General features: G+C 51.2%; 2 non-coding genes across 2 annotated transcripts; both read left to right on the top strand.

Annotated features, from left to right (window-relative positions):
* Window positions 1-7,043: 7,043 nt before the first annotated feature.
* Window positions 7,044-8,949, top strand: LOC126444108 (small subunit ribosomal RNA). Its single transcript, XR_007582421.1, has one exon. It is a non-coding gene; the product is annotated as a small subunit ribosomal RNA (ribosomal RNA).
* A 353-nt stretch (window positions 8,950-9,302) lies between these two features.
* On the top strand, window positions 9,303-9,457 carry LOC126444107 (5.8S ribosomal RNA). Its single transcript, XR_007582420.1, has one exon. It is a non-coding gene; the product is annotated as a 5.8S ribosomal RNA (ribosomal RNA).
* The last annotated feature ends 543 nt before the right edge of the window (window positions 9,458-10,000 follow it).

Here is a 10,000-nt window from a genome sequence, read left to right as displayed (position 1 = left end):
CCAACCATGCTGGCAAAACAGTATCGCCATCTATGCGAATCTGACAACACTAGGTCCGCCATGTCGAGCGCACCACAAAACATACCGCCATCTGTAGGTCTCCCTCAGCATGAGCTCCTGCAACGACGATACCGCCATCTATGGGACGCCAAGCCGACTAAGACATCGATGGGCCCACAGTGCCCATCTTTCGACGCCACCCACAAAGCATGCAGCCTGTGTCGACCACAGCACCCAAACGCCAGTGCCTCTGCCGCACGAAGTCGTGGACCGGCAATCACACCACCCGCACCCGCTCGTGCCCCACCCCAACCGCCAAACTCGCAACGCCAGCGGATGAACGGCGGAAGTTTCCCGCAGTCGTAATGTGCAATCCACACCTATAACTTGCGTTTCATGAAGAGTTATGTCCAATATGCGACATTCCCGCTGTCCCTATACATGAGCTGCGAGCTGTACCACGTACAAGCTACAGACGCGATCGCATTGCTCACTGTACGGATTCCCATGCCGAGCGATCAGCTAGGAAGCGCCCCATCCACGTCGGTACCCTTGGGCGTTGCACTCGCAGTCGCAAAAAACGTTGGGCAAATATATTTCTCCGATGCTGAGCGATCAGCTAGGAAGCGCCCCATCCATGTCGGTACTCGTACGCGTCGCACTCGCAGTCGCAAAAAACGCTGGGCAAATATATTTCTCGGAAGAGTAATGACAGTCCGAGCCTCCTGCGTGGGAAGAGTCTTTCTAGGCCCTGACCCACGGGAAGCGTGTAGCTTCCCCCATCCCGGACATTTCACGTCGTCACACTACCGGTATTGACTAATAGACTGATTGCTGATAATCATTAGCCACACACTGGGGGAAACGGCCGACAGGGGCGGCAACATAGTGGAGCCGCAGTGTCACTAATGTACAGAGATAGAACAGTTTCGACTGGAACCAGAGTAACCGTATACACGGCACTGATTAGTAATAGATGCAGAGCCATCAGAATACAGATAATATATACAACCGTCCCTATACATGCTGAAAGACTCTGCACACAATGAGAACCACACGTCAGCCAGACACTATCACACACTACTCTCTGCCTCTAACAGGCACACACACAATATCTAACCACCAGCATGGAAGAACATCCGGTGCATCCTCTCCGCCACATTACACAATCCACACTATCATAACCAGACCGGGAGGTCCACCCAGAAAACAGAATATCCCACCCTTCCGACATCCGCCATTGCTCAGCTAAGCCACGAACACCCACACATGTCCTACACAGGGGTGCACCCAACATCACAATACTGCCTCCTGTCACAGTACACAAACAATGGCAGGAATGAAAGACACAGATCTGCCACAACCTTGGAATCGGAGCGCCGCCTGTCATGAGCCACAAGTGCATCCTGACGTGACAAATCGGATGATCCCGCAGGCATGCACTTACGATAATCACTATCAACGAACCTGCCGCCCCCTCCCCCCCCAAAATACACCTTTCCCTACAACGTGTACCTTAACCTAAGCTATATTGTACCTTAACCTAAGCGATATTGTACCTTAACCTAAGGTATATCGTACCTTAACCTAACCTACATTGCGCCTTCACCTAACCTACGTTGTACCTTAACCTAACCTACGTTGTACCTTAACCTAACCTACGTTGTACCTTAACCTAACCTACGTTGTACCTTAACCTAACCTACGTTGTACCTTAACCTAACCTACGTTGTACCTTAACCTAACCTACGTTGTACCTTAACCTAACCTACGTTGTACCTTAACCTAACCTACGTTGTACCTTAACCTAACCTACGTTGTGCCTTAACCTAACCTACGTTGTGCCTTAACCTAACCTACGTTGTGCCTTAACCTAACCTACGTTGTGCCTTAACCTAACCTATGTTGTGCCTTAACCTAACCTATGTTGTGCCTTAACCTAACCTATGTTGTGCCTTAACCTAACCTATGTTGTGCCTTAACCTAACCTATGTTGTGCCTTAACCTAACCTATGTTGTGCCTTAACCTAACCTATGTTGTGCCTTAACCTAACCTATGTTGTGCCTTAACCTAACCTATGTTGTGCCTTAACCTAACCTATGTTGTGCCTTAACCTAACCTATGTTGTGCCTTAACCTAACCTACGTTGTGCCTTAACCTAACCTACGTTGTGCCTTAACCTAACCTACGTTGTGCCTTAACCTAACCTACGTTGTGCCTTAACCTAACCTACGTTGTGCATTAACCTAACCTACGTTGTGCCTTAACCTAACCTACGTTGTGCCTTAACCTAACCTACGTTGTGCCTTAACCTAACCTACGTTGTGCCTTAACCTAACCTACGTTGTGCCTTAACCTAACCTACGTTGTGCCTTAACCTAACCTACGTTGTGCCTTAACCTAACCTACGTTGTGCCTTAACCTAACCTACGTTGTGCCTTAACCTAACCTACGTTGTGCCTTAACCTAACCTACGTTGTGCCTTAACCTAACCTACGTTGTGCCTTAACCTAACCTACGTTGTGCCTTAACCTAACCTACGTTGTGCCTTAACCTAACCTACGTTGTGCCTTAACCTAACCTACGTTGTGCCTTAACCTAACCTACGTTGTGCCTTAACCTAACCTACGTTGTGCCTTAACCTAACCTACGTTGTGCCTTAACCTAACCTACGTTGTGCCTTAACCTAACCTACGTTGTGCCTTAACCTAACCTACGTTGTGCCTTAACCTAACCTACGTTGTGCCTTAACCTAACCTACGTTGTGCCTTAACCTAACCTACGTTGTGCCTTAACCTAACCTACGTTGTGCCTTAACCTAACCTACGTTGTGCCTTAACCTAACCTATGTTGTGCCTTAACCTAACCTATGTTGTGCCTTAACCTAACCTATGTTGTGCCTTAACCTAACCTATGTTGTGCCTTAACCTAACCTATGTTGTGCCTTAACCTAACCTATGTTGTGCCTTAACCTAACCTATGTTGTGCCTTAACCTAACCTACGTTGTGCCTTAACCTAACCTACGTTGTGCCTTAACCTAACCTACGTTGTGCCTTAACCTAACCTACGTTGTGCCTTAACCTAACCTACGTTGTGCCTTAACCTAACCTACGTTGTGCCTTAACCTAACCTACGTTGTGCCTTAACCTAACCTACGTTGTGCCTTAACCTAACCTACGTTGTGCCTTAACCTAACCTACGTTGTGCCTTAACCTAACCTACGTTGTGCCTTAACCTAACCTACGTTGTGCCTTAACCTAACCTACGTTGTGCCTTAACCTAACCTACGTTGTGCCTTAACCTAACCTACGTTGTGCCTTAACCTAACCTACGTTGTGCCTTAACCTAACCTACGTTGTGCCTTAACCTAACCTACGTTGTGCCTTAACCTAACCTACGTTGTGCCTTAACCTAACCTACGTTGTGCCTTAACCTAACCTACGTTGTGCCTTAACCTAACCTACGTTGTGCCTTAACCTAACCTACGTTGTGCCTTAACCTAACCTACGTTGTGCCTTAACCTAACCTACGTTGTGCCTTAACCTAACCTACGTTGTGCCTTAACCTAACCTACGTTGTGCCTTAACCTAACCTACGTTGTGCCTTAACCTAACCTACGTTGTGCCTTAACCTAACCTACGTTGTGCCTTAACCTAACCTACGTTGTGCCTTAACCTAACCTACGTTGTGCCTTAACCTAACCTACGTTGTGCCTTAACCTAACCTACGTTGTGCCTTAACCTAACCTACGTTGTGCCTTAACCTAACCTACGTTGTGCCTTAACCTAACCTACGTTGTGCCTTAACCTAACCTACGTTGTGCCTTAACCTAACCTACGTTGTGCCTTAACCTAACCTACGTTGTGCCTTAACCTAACCTACGTTGTGCCTTAACCTAACCTACGTTGTGCCTTAACCTAACCTACGTTGTGCCTTAACCTAACCTACGTTGTGCCTTAACCTAACCTACGTTGTGCCTTAACCTAACCTACGTTGTGCCTTAACCTAACCTACGTTGTGCCTTAACCTAACCTACGTTGTGCCTTAACCTAACCTACGTTGTGCCTTAACCTAACCTACGTTGTGCCTTAACCTAACCTACGTTGTGCCTTAACCTAACCTACGTTGTGCCTTAACCTAACCTACGTTGTGCCTTAACCTAACCTACGTTGTGCCTTAACCTAACCTACGTTGTGCCTTAACCTAACCTACGTTGTGCCTTAACCTAACCTATGTTGTGCCTTAACCTAACCTATGTTGTGCCTTAACCTAACCTATGTTGTGCCTTAACCTAACCTATGTTGTGCCTTAACCTAACCTATGTTGTGCCTTAACCTAACCTATGTTGTGCCTTAACCTAACCTATGTTGTGCCTTAACCTAACCTACGTTGTGCCTTAACCTAACCCATATTGTACCTTAACCTAACCCATATTGTACCTTAACCTAACCCATATTGTACCTTAACCTAACCCATATTGTACCTTAACCTAACCCATATTGTACCTTAACGTAACCTAATTTGTGCCTTAACGTAACCTAATTTGTGCCTTAACGTAACCTAATTTGTGCCTTAACGTAACCTAATTTGTGCCTTAACGTAACCTAATTTGTGCCTTAACGTAACCTAATTTGTGCCTTAACGTAACCTAATTTGTGCCTTAACGTAACCTAATTTGTGCCTTAACGTAACCTAATTTGTGCCTTAACGTAACCTAATTTGTGCCTTAACGTAACCTAATTTGTGCCTTAACGTAACCTAATTTGTGCCTTAACGTAACCTAATTTGTGCCTTAACGTAACCTAATTTGTGCCTTAACGTAACCTAATTTGTGCCTTAACGTAACCTAATTTGTGCCTTAACGTAACCTAATTTGTGCCTTAACGTAACCTAATTTGTGCCTTAACGTAACCTAATTTGTGCCTTAACGTAACCTAATTTGTGCCTTAACGTAACCTAATTTGTGCTTAACGTAACCTAATTTGTGCCTTAACGTAACCTAATTTGTGCCTTAACGTAACCTAATTTGTGCCTTAACGTAACCTAATTTGTGCCTTAACGTAACCTAATTTGTGCCTTAACGTAACCTAATTTGTGCCTTAACGTAACCCATGTTGTGCCTTAACGTAACCCATGTTGTGCCTTAACGTAACCCAATTTGTGCCTTAACCTAACCTATATTGTGCCTCAACCTAACCTATATTGCGCCTTAACCTGACGCACGTTGTCGCTGAACCTGCTCTGTAATTGTTATGCAACTCGTTAAATTAGTGTAGTGTTGCCTAACCGCAACCCTCGCAATATAGTTCGCTATTCGCACTGCCCGGTCCCCTGTGTATCGCGTCATGTTAAACACCTTGCAGGTGTTGCTGACTTTCCACATGCTCCTGCTATACACTGTAATGTGGATAGCAGCAGGACGTACATGCCCCCCCCCCTTCCCCCCTGCCTTCGCAAGCTGGTCGTTGAGAAGTTTGCATGTTCAATGCCCTTCGCATGCCGACGTACTCAGCCTACGTTGTGGTACGGCCTGTCACCTGTCCGCCGATGTACGCAAAACCACAAACTGTACTGCACATTGGTCCGTATGTACTGAATGATACATCGTGGCACATGTGTGACCGTACGACGACTGCGCCTAGCAACGGCAGACCATACAGTCCAAATATTGTGCACGCAGCTACGTGTCGTCTCCCTATAAGAGCTGGATTGCAGTGTGGTACGCCATTCAGACGTGTGGGAGGAACGGACGCCCTGGATGGCGATCAGCATGAGCAGTCTGTTGATGTAGTGGAGCGTGTATTCGGACGTAGTCGTCTCTTCTCACACACCGTGATAGCATGTTGCACCGCGTTCCACATCTGCGACATCCTGCAGAGGCCGGCTGACAGTCGTTCGCGCAATGGACACCGCATACGTACGGGGGCTACCTTCCACGTGTTCTCGAGGCGTGCACATGTTGTTGCGTCTATGTGGGCAGACGTAGTGTGTTGTGACACCTGACACAGGCATGCAATACTCGTTGCAAATGGCGATGGACGTCTACGTTTGCTGGTGACGTTACGCAAATGAACAACAGGTAACCCGTTGTGGTGCGGTTGTTCTCGCTAGAGGTGAATCAGTGTTGGCGACGATCGGTCGAGCTATTAACCGGTTGTTTCAGGGATACCCACCATGCCCACGAACGTGAAAGGGGACCCACCATGCCCACGAACGCGAAAGGGGATCTGGGTGTGAGGCGATACGCGGCGGTGGCTGGGTGGGACCGTCCCCGGCCGGTGAGGGGGGGCCGCCCGGCGTGCTGGCAGCGCGGTGCGTGGGCGCACGCGCTACAGCCGGCTGGTGGGGGCGGCCAGTGGGCAGGCGCGCCGGCCGACGGACGCGGCAGGCGGCGCAGCTGCGCGCCGGCGCCCCCTGCTCGCGGCGCCTTGCGGCCAAAGTAGGTCCTCGCGGGCCCGGTGCGAAGCGCGGTGGCCATCTGCAGTGTGCTGGTCCGATTGAGGACTGTGTGCGCTGAGGATGCGCCGCCGCCCGGCGCTCGGCGCCGCGACGCCGTCTGCTGCTCGGTCGCCCCAGCGGTTCTCGCAGGTGGTTTGTATCGCAGCTGTGCGGACGTGTTGGCGCGTGCGCTGTGCTGGGAGAGTTCGCTTCGGCACCCAAGTGGGGCTTTTGTCCTTCTGTGGCGCTGGCGTTGGAGCTGCCGGTCACCGTAGGTGGCGCGTGTTGTCTCCCGCCGGCAATGCCACGACAGCACGGCTCCCGGGCCTCTGTCGGCAGCGGCAAGCTCAGTTGGGAGCACGGGTGGTCGCACCTAAAGCGTCTACTCGCCTAACTCCGGGCGATTGCGCCTCTCTCGAACCCGACCAAGTACTTAGGACGGCGCTGCGCGCCGCCGGGACCTGAGAGGGTTTCGAGGTGTGTTGTGCAGGGGAGCTCAGCCTCCTCCTGTTTGCAGAATAATTGAGCGGACGCTTGCGTGTTCGCGCGGGCCCCCGGGACACACTCCCGGGCGGCCGGCTGCTCAGCTCTAGTTGACGCAGCTCCCTGGTTGATCCTGCCAGTAGTCATATGCTTGTCTCAAAGATTAAGCCATGCATGTCTCAGTACAAGCCGCATTAAGGTGAAACCGCGAATGGCTCATTAAATCAGTTATGGTTCCTTAGATCGTACCCACGTTACTTGGATAACTGTGGTAATTCTAGAGCTAATACATGCAAACAGAGTCCCGACCAGAGATGGAAGGGACGCTTTTATTAGATCAAAACCAATCGGTCGGCTCGTCCGGTCCGTTTGCCTTGGTGACTCTGAATAACTTTGGCTGATCGCACGGTCCTCGTACGGCGACGCATCTTTCAAATGTCTGCCTTATCAACTGTCGATGGTAGGTTCTGCGCCTACCATGGTTGTAACGGGTAACGGGGAATCAGGGTTCGATTCCGGAGAGGGAGCCTGAGAAACGGCTACCACATCCAAGGAAGGCAGCAGGCGCGCAAATTACCCACTCCCGGCACGGGAGGTAGTGACGAAAAATAACGATACGGGACTCATCCGAGGCCCCGTAATCGGAATGAGTACACTTTAAATCCTTTAACGAGTATCTATTGGAGGGCAAGTCTGGTGCCAGCAGCCGCGGTAATTCCAGCTCCAATAGCGTATATTAAAGTTGTTGCGGTTAAAAAGCTCGTAGTTGGATTTGTGTCCCACGCTGTTGGTTCACCGCCCGTCGGTGTTTAACTGGCATGTATCGTGGGACGTCCTGCCGGTGGGGCGAGCCGAAGGCGTGCGACCGCCTCGTGCGTGCTCGTGCGTCCCGAGGCGGACCCCGTTGAAATCCTACCAGGGTGCTCTTTATTGAGTGTCTCGGTGGGCCGGCACGTTTACTTTGAACAAATTAGAGTGCTTAAAGCAGGCAAGCCCGCCTGAATACTGTGTGCATGGAATAATGGAATAGGACCTCGGTTCTATTTTGTTGGTTTTCGGAACCCGAGGTAATGATTAATAGGGACAGGCGGGGGCATTCGTATTGCGACGTTAGAGGTGAAATTCTTGGATCGTCGCAAGACGAACAGAAGCGAAAGCATTTGCCAAGTATGTTTTCATTAATCAAGAACGAAAGTTAGAGGTTCGAAGGCGATCAGATACCGCCCTAGTTCTAACCATAAACGATGCCAGCCAGCGATCCGCCGCAGTTCCTCCGATGACTCGGCGGGCAGCCTCCGGGAAACCAAAGCTTTTGGGTTCCGGGGGAAGTATGGTTGCAAAGCTGAAACTTAAAGGAATTGACGGAAGGGCACCACCAGGAGTGGAGCCTGCGGCTTAATTTGACTCAACACGGGAAACCTCACCAGGCCCGGACACCGGAAGGATTGACAGATTGATAGCTCTTTCTTGATTCGGTGGGTGGTGGTGCATGGCCGTTCTTAGTTGGTGGAGCGATTTGTCTGGTTAATTCCGATAACGAACGAGACTCTAGCCTGCTAACTAGTCGCGTGACATCCTTCGTGCTGTCAGCGATTACTTTTCTTCTTAGAGGGACAGGCGGCTTCTAGCCGCACGAGATTGAGCAATAACAGGTCTGTGATGCCCTTAGATGTTCTGGGCCGCACGCGCGCTACACTGAAGGAATCAGCGTGTCTTCCTAGGCCGAAAGGTCGGGGTAACCCGCTGAACCTCCTTCGTGCTAGGGATTGGGGCTTGCAATTGTTCCCATGAACGAGGAATTCCCAGTAAGCGCGAGTCATAAGCTCGCGTTGATTACGTCCCTGCCCTTTGTACACACCGCCCGTCGCTACTAACCGATTGAATGATTTAGTGAGGTCTTCGGACTGGTACGCGGCATTGACTCTGTCGTTGCCGATGCTACCGGAAAGATGACCAAACTTGATCATTTAGAGGAAGTAAAAGTCGTAACAAGGTTTCCGTAGGTGAACCTGCGGAAGGATCATTACCGACTAGACTGCATGTCTTTCGATGTGCGTGTCGTGTCGCGCAACACGCAGCTACCTGTACGGCTCGCAGTAGCCGTGCGCCGCGTGCGGAACCACGCGTTCGTCTCAAAACTAACGGCAATGTTGTGTGGTACGAGCGCTGAAGCGCTGGAGCGGCTGGCCTGCGGCACCTGGCGCCTGGCGCCGGTTTTGAATGACTTTCGCCCGACTGCCTGTCCGCTCCGGTGTGGAGCCGTACGACGCCCATCGGCCGTGAGGCCGTTGGACACTGAACGCTGGAACAGGGCCGCCACACGCCTCAGTCCCGCCTATGCAACTGTCTCGAAAGAGATGGTGGAAACTATGAAAAGATCACCCAGGACGGTGGATCACTCGGCTCGTGGGTCGATGAAGAACGCAGCAAATTGCGCGTCGACATGTGAACTGCAGGACACATGAACATCGACGTTTCGAACGCACATTGCGGTCCATGGATTCCGTTCCCGGGCCACGTCTGGCTGAGGGTCGGCTACGTATACTGAAGCGCGCGGGCGTTTGCCCCGCTTCGCAGACCTGGGAGTGTCGTGGCCGCCTGTGGGGCCGGCCGCGTCTCCTTAAACGTGCGATGCGCGCCCGTCGCCTGGCGGTTCGCATACCGGTACTTACTCGGTAGCGTGCACAGCCGGCTGGCGGTGTGGCGTGCGACACCTCGTACAACGACCTCAGAGCAGGCGAGACTACCCGCTGAATTTAAGCATATTACTAAGCGGAGGAAAAGAAACTAACAAGGATTCCCCCAGTAGCGGCGAGCGAACAGGGAAGAGTCCAGCACCGAACCCCGCAGGCTGCCGCCTGTCGTGGCATGTGGTGTTTGGGAGGGTCCACTACCCCGACGCCTCGCGCCGAGCCCAAGTCCAACTTGAATGAGGCCACGGCCCGTAGAGGGTGCCAGGCCCGTAGCGGCCGGTGCGAGCGTCGGCGGGACCTCTCCTTCGAGTCGGGTTGCTTGAGAGTGCAGCTCCAAGTGGTGGTAAACTCCATCTGAGACTAAATATGACCACGAGACCGATA

The sequence above is a fragment of the Schistocerca serialis genome, unplaced genomic scaffold (genome assembly GCF_023864345.2).
Source record: "Schistocerca serialis cubense isolate TAMUIC-IGC-003099 unplaced genomic scaffold, iqSchSeri2.2 HiC_scaffold_228, whole genome shotgun sequence".
NCBI lineage: Eukaryota > Metazoa > Arthropoda > Insecta > Orthoptera > Acrididae > Schistocerca > Schistocerca serialis.
The sequence above is the reverse complement of the archived record's forward strand: the minus strand, read 5'-3'. Positions and strand labels throughout refer to the sequence as shown.